Genomic DNA, 10,171 nt, shown 5'->3' on the forward strand with positions numbered 1-10,171 from the left:
AGACCACCCGAACTCTCTGAATGGGTGATTCATTTCAATTCATAGCTCCTTAAATAGGAGATTATAAAAGGAAATTCCTTGTTGGATTTGGCTAGGCTAGTGTAATCCAACTTAAACTCAAACTCCTAATTACCTACTCCTAATGGTAACACAACTCTTACTTAAGAAGATAAGATAAGATAAGGGATAAGGGATAAGGAATGGTGTAGCTGGCGGCGAGTTGGTGAGCAGAGCTGATGTGGTAAGATAAGTGTGGACCCACCCTGATGAGCTATCATGTGGGCCCCACCCTAGTGCTACTGCCGGCCGGTGCACGTGTCTTGCAGTGCTACTGCCGTGAGGTGCGTGCTGCTGCCGTGCGGTGCGTGCTGCGCGCTGCCGGGTGGTGTGTGCTACGCGCTGCCGGGCGGTGCGTGCTGCATGTTGTTAGGCGGTGTGTGCTACGCGCTGTTGGGTGGTGCCTACTACTGTGCAGCCTACTGTGCGTGTTGCTGCCTATGACTACGTCGCAATGCGCTACCATGTGGTGTGTCCATAACAGTTCAACCGTCTTCTTGGTAGCTTTTCAGTGATGCTACCGAACACGCTGATAGGCCTACTCCTCATGTTGGCGATGACCTAGGTACCCTTTCACCATGCTGGCTTGCAGACTTCACCTCGCTGATTCGGGTTACTCAAACCTAGCCATGGCTTATGCTCTCTTGGCCCTCGAAACTACGCTTCGCCTCGCCAACTTGGGCTACATCTTCACTCTGAGGGGGCCCCACTGCTGCTGCCTCAAGGAGACCTGACCGCTTCGAACGTGAGTATGGCAACTTTTACCCATGAGTTGTCGAACGTGCACTCGCCTTGTGATGCGCTTCTGCTGCTGCAAGTGTTATGCCTGAAAAATGAGCATGTCCACCTGATACTTTGCCGGTGTAGGGCCGCCATGCTCCAACAGCCAGTGTACCCACGTTCCTAACAAGGCTCACGCATCTGCCCCCGCATGAGGACAACAACCAATGCGTCTGCCCCCGCAAGGGAAGCTGTTTTAAGGTCATTAGAATGGGGACACGAAGAATGAATGGCCTCTTGCTAGGCTTGATAAGCAATCTACTCGGGCAGTGTACCCACATTCCTATCAAAGTTCACGCTTCTGCCCCTGCACGAGGACAACAACCAATGTGTCTGCCCCCACAAGGGAGGCTATTTTAGGGTCTTTGGAATGGGGACACGAACAATGAATGGCCTCTTGCCAGGCCTGATCTGAATTCTGCTTGATCCTAGGTGGAAGTGCCTAGGTACCACACCCCACAATGTTGCTGCTTGTCGTGATGACCGCTTCAACTGACTCTGAGCTAATCTGCTGAAAACCAACTATGGCTACAATTAGCTAGCTCGCTCTGATACCAACTGTCACGGGGGTAGCTCCATAGTGGAAGAAACCCGTGCGGCGTCCAAGCCAAGGTAAGCCAGGACAAGCCTTTATGCGCTTAGAGGCTAGGAGTTGCCCGATTGGATGGCTCCACCAAAGTCAATAGCACTGGATCATGACATCAAGTCCAATGGCTGAGGCACTCTCCTAGCTCAGACTGGTCCATGGGAGGCGCCGTTTACGTGCTAAAGGGGGACAACCATAATGCAAGGCAACTATGCCCCGATGAGGTGACTGGGCACCGATGTGATGGGTCTCCTAAATGCCGATGATGACAAGCACCTGTGTGCCATGATGATAGACAACCGCTTGGGCCAAAACACACCCGTGCGCTAGAGGCAACGGGATAGCTCAATCAGCTTGGGCAAGAGGCTGGCGAGGTGAAGGGTCATGCTTGAGCCAGGCCCGCATGCCAAGCCTCCCTTGAGTATCGATAGCGTAGTGCCCGTCCAACATTGTCCCCATGAGCAAGTGTGCACCCATGAGGAACCCTGGTAACCATGCTAGCCTTTAACCAGGGCCGCCCCGCAAGGGGATGAAGGTCTAGGAGTGCCAAGGTTAGGCACCCAAGGAGGTTGACCACCCCTCCTCAAAGAGTACGTTAAGCTTTTGGTGGTCTGCCTGAAGATAACATCAATTCTCCCAAAAATCTTACAGGCGAAGATGACGATGATGTCCCTAATGTAAGCCTGCCAAGCGTAGGCATGGCTAACCCTGTGTCGAACCGTAACACTTTGTCATTTGTTATGGTGATTGATTCTGATTTCTTGGCGGCCTTGTCCTCCGCCCTCACATGAAGAATACCATTCGCGTCCACCTCGAACTTAACCTCAATATGTGGAACTCCCTTGCAATTCAAATTAAAACACAAATCACTTATAATTAGTGTGTGAGTTCTTCATTCCTATTCATACGTTAATCTGAGTAATGTTGTTAATCACCTTGGAGCAGGTGGAATGCCCAAGAGATCAAATCTTCCAAGCTCACGACAATCCTTGGTTAGGCTCCTCTCACCTTTGTACACTTGAATTTTTTTTTCCCGAAAGAGAGATTCAATCAGTTCTGCCAAAACAACTAACAAAACTTGTTGCTCAAATGAAAAAAAAAATAAAGAAAAAGAAAAAAATCCTTTTTTTCCCTACCTTGATCGACACAGTCGTTTGCTGGTCTTTGTAGGTCGTAAAACCTGAGATTTCTTGGTTTGCAACGAACAGAACCAAAATGCTTAGAACAAATGGAAATTTCATGATTTCATCCCCCCCTCCCCCCCAAAAAAAGGAAGTTGCAGAGGAGAGCAATTTCATTACCTTTGGTTTCCTCTCCGCCTTCACCACCACTGAGATTATGCCTTGAACGGCAACGCCATAAGCAACAGCTTCATCAGGATTAACACCTCATGAGGGCAGATTTTGCCCTCCAATGACATTGTGACACATGGCACCTCAGAACAAGTAGGTGACACCTGGAATCACTTTGGCAACAACTTGCTAATTTGATGGTGTCCAACCTGGCAGCCTGGCACATGCACCGACCTGGCGACCTGCGAGACGTGCTCGCCGACAAATTCGGCATGCATACCCCACGATCCTTGGATGTTGGCCCTCATTCCGGAAGATGGTCAACGTGCATGGCAGTTACCTTCGAGGATCTCAAACCAGTTAGACACAACCTCCCGGAGATCTCGGGGGCGGTATGTGAGCAAGGCCTATATAAAGGCACCAACTTCAATGACAGGGTGGCAAGCAAGAAGCAAGCAAGTAAACAAGTTCTAGCTCTCATACTTTGCGATTTTTAGCTCGCAATCTACTATGAGAGTACTAACTTAAGCATCGGAGCAACTACGCCAGGTTAGCCACCCCGTGTACTCTGACATTTGGTTCCTTGCAGGTCTCTAAAGAGCAACGAAGCTCATCAATTTAGATCGCCACCAGGCAGTCCGACACCTGTTCAGCCCAGCACCTCACAGGCAGCTCCCCACCTAGCCTACCCAGCTCGACTCAGCACAACAACCAAAGTTCACTTCGGCCTGAGTCATCGGCCACTTGGAAGCAAACCAAATGACAAGGTACTTAGCCAAAAAATCGATACTTAACCAAAAATCGATTCATCATTTGGCACCGTCTGTGGGAAACGCTACAAAAAGCTTTTTCATCATCTAAAAGGCTAAGTCCTCTTCTTCCAAAAAGCTAAGTCCTCACTTTTTAGAAACTAAAGCTCTCGCTTTATAGTTTCCATTTTTTATGAATTCAAAGACCATGCAGGAAGTTGATAGCTAACAAATTAAGCAGCTCTACCAACTTTATTTCAACTCGGATAAAGCCTCATCAGTCCTCTTCGCGAGGTCCCCTCTACAAAGATGAGCTCTTTGTGGCTTCCGCGGGAGTTGGTGGCCAACAGACTGCATGAACGCCCTTGTTGGTCGAGCCTTCCAAGGCTCCTGTGCGAGCTGGCGACCTAAAGTCAGTAGTACTGCCCCTGTAGGTCGAGCTCCTAGTAGCTTCTTGTAGGAGTGGGTGATCGGCGTCACGAGGCTGATGCAGTGCAGCCATAGCACTAAAGTATCAAACTGGTGAAGACCTCGATACCACATAAGACCCAGCCGCCTCTTCGGCATGGGCAAGATCAAGGAAAGTGGACTACGAATCGATCCCAGAGCCTAAGGGCCAAAATACCGAACTAGCGAAGACCTCCTCACCACATAAGACCTAGTCACCTCTTCGGCATGGGCAAAATCAAGGGGCAGACTGCGAGTCGCTCCCAGAGCCTAAGGAATTGAATCGACGCTTACGAGCTCATCAAATTATTCATCTTGGGCCAAAAGGAGAAGTTTACTCCCTTCGCCTAGTTACTTTCAGCTCGGGAGTGGGGGACAAATGATGATGGCGGATTTTGCCCTCCAATGACATTGTGACACATGGCACCTCAAAACAACTAGGTGACACCCGGAACCACTTTGGCAACAACTTGCAAAATTGATGGTGTCCAACCTGGCAGCCTGGCACATGTTCCGACCTGGAGACCTACGAGACGTGCTCGCCAACAAATTCGGCATGCATACCCCACGATCCTTGGAGGTTGGCCCTCGTTTTGGAAGATGGTCAACATGCATGACAGTTACCTCCAAGGATCTCAGACCAGTTAGACACGACCTCCGGAGATCTCGTGGGTGGTACGTGAGCAAGGCCTATATAAAGGCACCAACCCCAATGACAGGGGGGGCAAGTAAGAAGCAAGCAAGTAAGCAAGTTCTAGCTTTCATACTTTGCAATTTTTAGCTCGTAGTCTACTATGAGAGTACTGACTTATGCATCGGAGTGACCTCATCGGATTAGCCACCCCGGGTCCTCTGACATTTGGTTCCTTGCAGGTCTCTAAAGAGCAATGAAGCTCATCAATTCAGCTTGCCACCAGGCAGCCCGGCACCTGGTCAGCCCAGCACTTCACAGGCAGTTGGGCACCTGGTCAGCCCAGCACCTCACAGGCAGCTCGACACCTGGTCAGCCCAGCACCTCACAGGCAGCTCGCCACCTGGGTCAGCTCGGCACCTCATAAGCAGCTCGACACTATAGTCAGCTCGCCACCTAGCCCGCCCAGCTCGACTCAGCACGGCAGCCAAAGTTCATTTCTGCCTGAGTCATTGGCCACTTGGAAGCAGACCAAATGGTGAGGTACTTAGCCAAAAAATCAATACTTAACCAAAAATCGATTCATCAACACCCTTGTTGGGTTCCTTCCCATTGAACATCTCCTTCAGAAGCTGTTGGACCTTGGGAATACGAGTACTGCCTCCAACACAATCTCGTGAATGTCCATCTTTTTCAAACCTGCATCCTCCAGAGCTTTCTTCACGAGACCCATCGTCTTCTTGAACAAATCCATGTTCAGCTCTTCAAATCTCGCCCTCGTCAATGGCTCCGAGAAATTGACGCCATCTAAGAGAGATTCAATCTTGAGGCGGACTTGGTGCTGGCTGCTCAGTGCTCGCTTGGCACGTTTGCACTCCTGACGAAGCTTTCCTAGAGCTTTGTTGTCCATGCTGATGTGAAGTAGTCCATCACTCTGTGGTCGAAGTCTTCTCCTCCCAAATGGGTGTCTCTGCTGGTAGCGAGCACCTTGAACACACCATTGTCGATCATCAAGATGCCGACATCGAAGAAGAATATTTGGTCAAGGTGAACTCATCGGAGCGGTCGTCAGTGCCGAAGAAGGAGAGCTCAGGTGAGGGGAGAAGAACGGGGTCAGGGGAGGCTAGTTCAAGCACGCGGAATGGTAGAAATGAGTATATGAGAGTTTTGACTTGGTTTTGGGCTAATACGCGGGAATGCCGACCGCGTGTAGAAGGACAGATGGGCGTGTGGGGCGGAGAGGCGAACTCCTTTAAAGGAATTCCACGCCAATTATAAATTCATAGCCCCACTTTAAAAATGCGGCCCCGCCTCTTATATTTAATACTGGCGTGGAACCTTATCATTGATTCCATAGTCCGTTAAATAGCTAGCAACCTTGTTCACGAAATGGGCATGGGCATGCGCATGTGTGCGTAAAAGTAGCTATAATAACCAATCAGGTAAATTTCTTAAACTATCTTTACGGTTTAGCTAATTGACTAAGTGCACCCTTATTGTTTAAAAATTGACTAACACTATCCCTACTGTTTTTAACAATTGACTAATATCTCTCTTACCGTTAACACCCATTAACATACTAATGAAAAAGACTATTTTACCCTTTATATTCTTCAAATTTTCAAAATAAAACAAAAAAAAACAAGAAATCAAAACCCTAACCACATTTATAGGGACACATTTGGTAGGCAAATATGGGTGACCCAATGTAGAGTTGTTAACTGGGAGCAGTGGGGTTGTCAAGCAAAGCCATCGCTGTTCAACCCAACTGGCAAATTCAGGGCTGTCTGGCACTGCCGAGCTTAATCTATCCCCCACCAGCACCACCATGGAATTGTGAGTGATGATCAAGAGTAAGCATCGCCACCCCACACATCATCTGGAAGCTTTGACTTATTTGTTAAGCAGCAAGCATCTCTTCCCCCATGCCCTCTACCAGCCCCATCAATACCTTGCGGAGTGCCATTTGTCTGAGCAGGGGGAGTGCCAGCCAAAGCTGTAGTATTGATTGTGGAACCGTTAAATAGGCTTGTGTTGTTTGCTTTCAAAATAAATGACACGTTCTTGGTGGGTGTTTGAGCTAACAAAGACGAAGGGCCACCGGTATCCTATGCTCTCGTCACTTTGTTCTTCATCAAAGACCATGTGGCAGCTATCAAAGAATACAAGGGGAGGATTGAATCTAAGCTCAGCAAGATCTGCGATGGCATCCTACGTCTACTTGAGTCACACTCTCACACCTCATCCCTTCATCATTAGTTATAGAACCGAAGGTATTCTACCTTAAGATGAAAGGTGATTACTGAAGGGATAGGATATCCATCACATGGACGCCCAAAGATTGCAGAATAAGGGGGTGAATTGCAAAAATTTTTTTCTCTCCCTTCAACTGGGAATCGAATTCCCTATTTAGAAAATCATATTTTTCAATGATCATTCTTGAACCATAAACTAAACCAGGTCTAAACCAAAAGGAGCAAGAAGGGATTATACCTGATACAGAGAAGCAGTATCTCCCAATGGAGGTGTTAACACCCAAGGAATGATCCAAAATCTATTCCCATTGAAGATGGCGCAGTGCAGGGTGGAGCAGAATCAACAATGTTCTTCCAAAAGAACTTGACCCTTTGCAAGAATCAACTAGATGGCTTGTGAATACAACTCCAACCAATCTTTTCTCCAAAAGATTGGTATCAAGATCAAATCTTGATTTCTCCCAAGAACTGGAGATCGAACTGTTGGAGGTGGCGACTGCAGGAAGGATACGGCAAGAGAGTATTCGTAGGGTGCTGAATTCTCTCTTCTTGTGATCTCAGCTCTGAAGACAAGAGTGTGTTGGTTGCATGTCTAAAGGTTGTCACCCCCTCCTCCTTTTATAATCTTAAAGAGATCAACTCCTAATCCCATTAGGAATTGCTAATCCAAATCATATTTGGATAAGAAATCCCTTTAAGTGATAAGGGATAACCCTTATCTTATCTGCAGATCAGATTAGCCATCTCCTAATCTAATTAGGAGGCTTCCAGATCTAAATCTTATTTAGATCTTGGACTCTATAAGTGGATAGGGTATGGGCCCAATCCTATCAACTGATCAATCTCAGAATTTTCCCCTTTAAGTGACTAATCAAATTAACCTAGTTCAAATGGGCTTAAGGCCCATTCAAGGTTATGTATTCACTTAGCCTTCCAAACTGCTGCCCAGTTGGGCTTCCTTGTATGGCGTGGGACCCAAACATTGATCTACACATCAGCCACATGGGTTCGGCCCAGCCTTTGTTACAAGGCTTGGCCGAATACATTGTTATGGACAGTGCACCCCCCTGAAAACCATCTCATGGTCTCTATGGGCCCAATACTTACCCTAAGTGGTCCCTGTTCCAAGCCACCTTGTAACACCCAGGGATTGTGGGCAGATGCAAGATTAGCCCATCAGGTATTATCCTCAATGGTCTTACACTTAATCTCTCAGCCCATAATGATCATACACTGCCCGACAAGAGAGGACTTCTCCCTCAATTGCAAGGAACAATGTTGCACTCTCTGCTTATATGGATCCCGGGAATTAAAACCTTTTGCAAATCATTTCGTAACTATAATATATATATATATATATATATATATATATATATATATATATACTTTTATATCTCATATAAAATATATTTTGCAAAACAAATCTCAACGATTGAAATCGGTTGCCGGTAGTCTTGGTTTCCATCAATGAGAGTGCATCCCCGATCATTACCTTTGTCCGACAAAGGGGCTGATCTTGTCCCTATGATCACCCACTCAGATGAATTCTCAGACTGTCCCAACATACCCAGGTTTTGACCCCCGCTAAGGATCTCACTGATTGGTATATCAAAGATAGCCCAGTTCGACACCTAGTGCAGTATCATAATCGAGTCTAGGGGTCGAGTGTAACTTTTTAGTTTTGCCCATTAATCTCCAAGGTCTAGGGCAATACTGAAAATCTGGTCCAGTTCAAAGATTCAATTAATCCCACACTGTATGTGCCTAGGGTATCACCCCGGTAGCTGAGACAAGCCACCCCAACCGACTTGGTGGCACCACAGTGCCAGCCTTGTCAGGATAGGTCTCCCCAGACCGACCCACTGGCTGTGAATATTCTAAACTAACACAAGTCTCATTAAGTGTCCAGTTTAAGGGTATTACACAGAAACATACCAAGGGAACATGAATCAAATATGCACTTTTATTCATTTACAATAAACTCAAAAATACATCATCTTGATTGAAGCTAAGGGCATACAAAACTGTCTAACAGCCACAGGTACTTGGCTGAATTTAAGACTAGCGCTAAGAGGAAAGAAGCTGCTGAGAGCACATTAATGGCTTACAAGTCTGCTCAGGACATTGCTCTCACCGAATTGGCTCCCACTCACCCAATAAGGCTTGAGCTTGCACTCACCAGATCGTACTTGGCTGAATTCAATTCTCCCCCTATATTCTCTGATAGCTGCCACAAGGTCTTCGACGAAGAACAGAGTGACGAGAGCAGAGGATTTTGGTGGCTCGTCATCTTTCTCCTTGCGGATTCAATAGGTGGGTGTTTCCATCACAATAGACACATTCTCGCTAAAACTAAAATCTCCACTAATGTTGATGGTGATTGAACATCCAGCAACCGAGCAACTGAAGGATGAACAGAGAACTGCCGCAAATGCATCTCTGTCTTGATGATGAACAAAGAACTGCCACTGCAACTTCTAGTAGTGACGGCTCAAATGCATCTCTCTTCTCTCGTTCTTCCCCTCCACCTCCAGCCTCTCCCTCTCCCCCTCTCTCTGTCTCTCTCCCCTTCTTCTTTCTTGTCACAGTTGGTTCGCTGTTGCTACAACGAAAATGGGCACAACGGCAGCAAACCGGCATTGAGGGGTCCATCAGTTTAGAGAGAGGGTTTAAATGCAGTTGTTACCTCTAACAATTCAAATGCAATTGTTACTTCCTATAGTTCAACTTGCAGCTCGAGGATGATGTGTACAAAGAAGGGAATGGCAGTTTAAAAATCCTTCCCACCAAAATTGCATCTCTCTTTGAATTTGCAGTTATTGGAGGAGTTTCAATTAATAAATGATTTGGAAGTGGACTCTGGGGTTTCTAACTGGGCAACAGAGGTTCCAATGGTGAAGGTTAGCAGTGGCGGTTCTAGCAGCGAAGATTCTAGCGATTCTAGTTTCTTTTATTCTCTTCCTTCTCTTTTCCCTCTTTTTCCCTCTTTTATTCCCATTGTCGTTGCCGCTGCAGCTTCCGGTACCAGCATCGGTTTTCCCTCTTTTATTCTCATTGTTATTGCCGCTACCGCTTTCGGTACCAGCACCGATCTTGGTGGAAATGCATCTCTGTCGGAATTCCGACCACTCAAAGAAGGGGAGAGAGAGAAAGGGGGAGAAAGGTAAAGGGTAAATTTGGGTTTTGAAAGAATATATTACAGACTTTGACGGAATATTAACGGATAAGGGTAAAATTAGTCAATTGTCAAGAATAATGGAATAGTGTGTCAATTTTAAAATGATAAAGGTATAATTAATCAATTAACTAAATAATAGCGGTAGTTTAAGAAATTTACCCAAAACAATAATTAATTATAAACACCGACCCCCTTT

At 46.6% G+C, this 10,171-nt stretch overlaps 1 pseudogene; it reads right to left on the minus strand.

Moving 5' to 3' along the window:
* Window positions 1–2,354: 2,354 nt before the first annotated feature.
* On the minus strand, window positions 2,355–6,295 carry LOC148877099 (heat shock 70 kDa protein BIP1-like; annotated as a pseudogene).
* Between the last annotated feature and the right edge of the window lie 3,876 nt (window positions 6,296–10,171).

Source organism: Nelumbo lutea, chromosome 1, assembly GCF_056320005.1.
Source record: "Nelumbo lutea isolate HS-2025 chromosome 1, American lotus-T2T, whole genome shotgun sequence".
NCBI classification, from domain to species: domain Eukaryota; kingdom Viridiplantae; phylum Streptophyta; class Magnoliopsida; order Proteales; family Nelumbonaceae; genus Nelumbo; species Nelumbo lutea.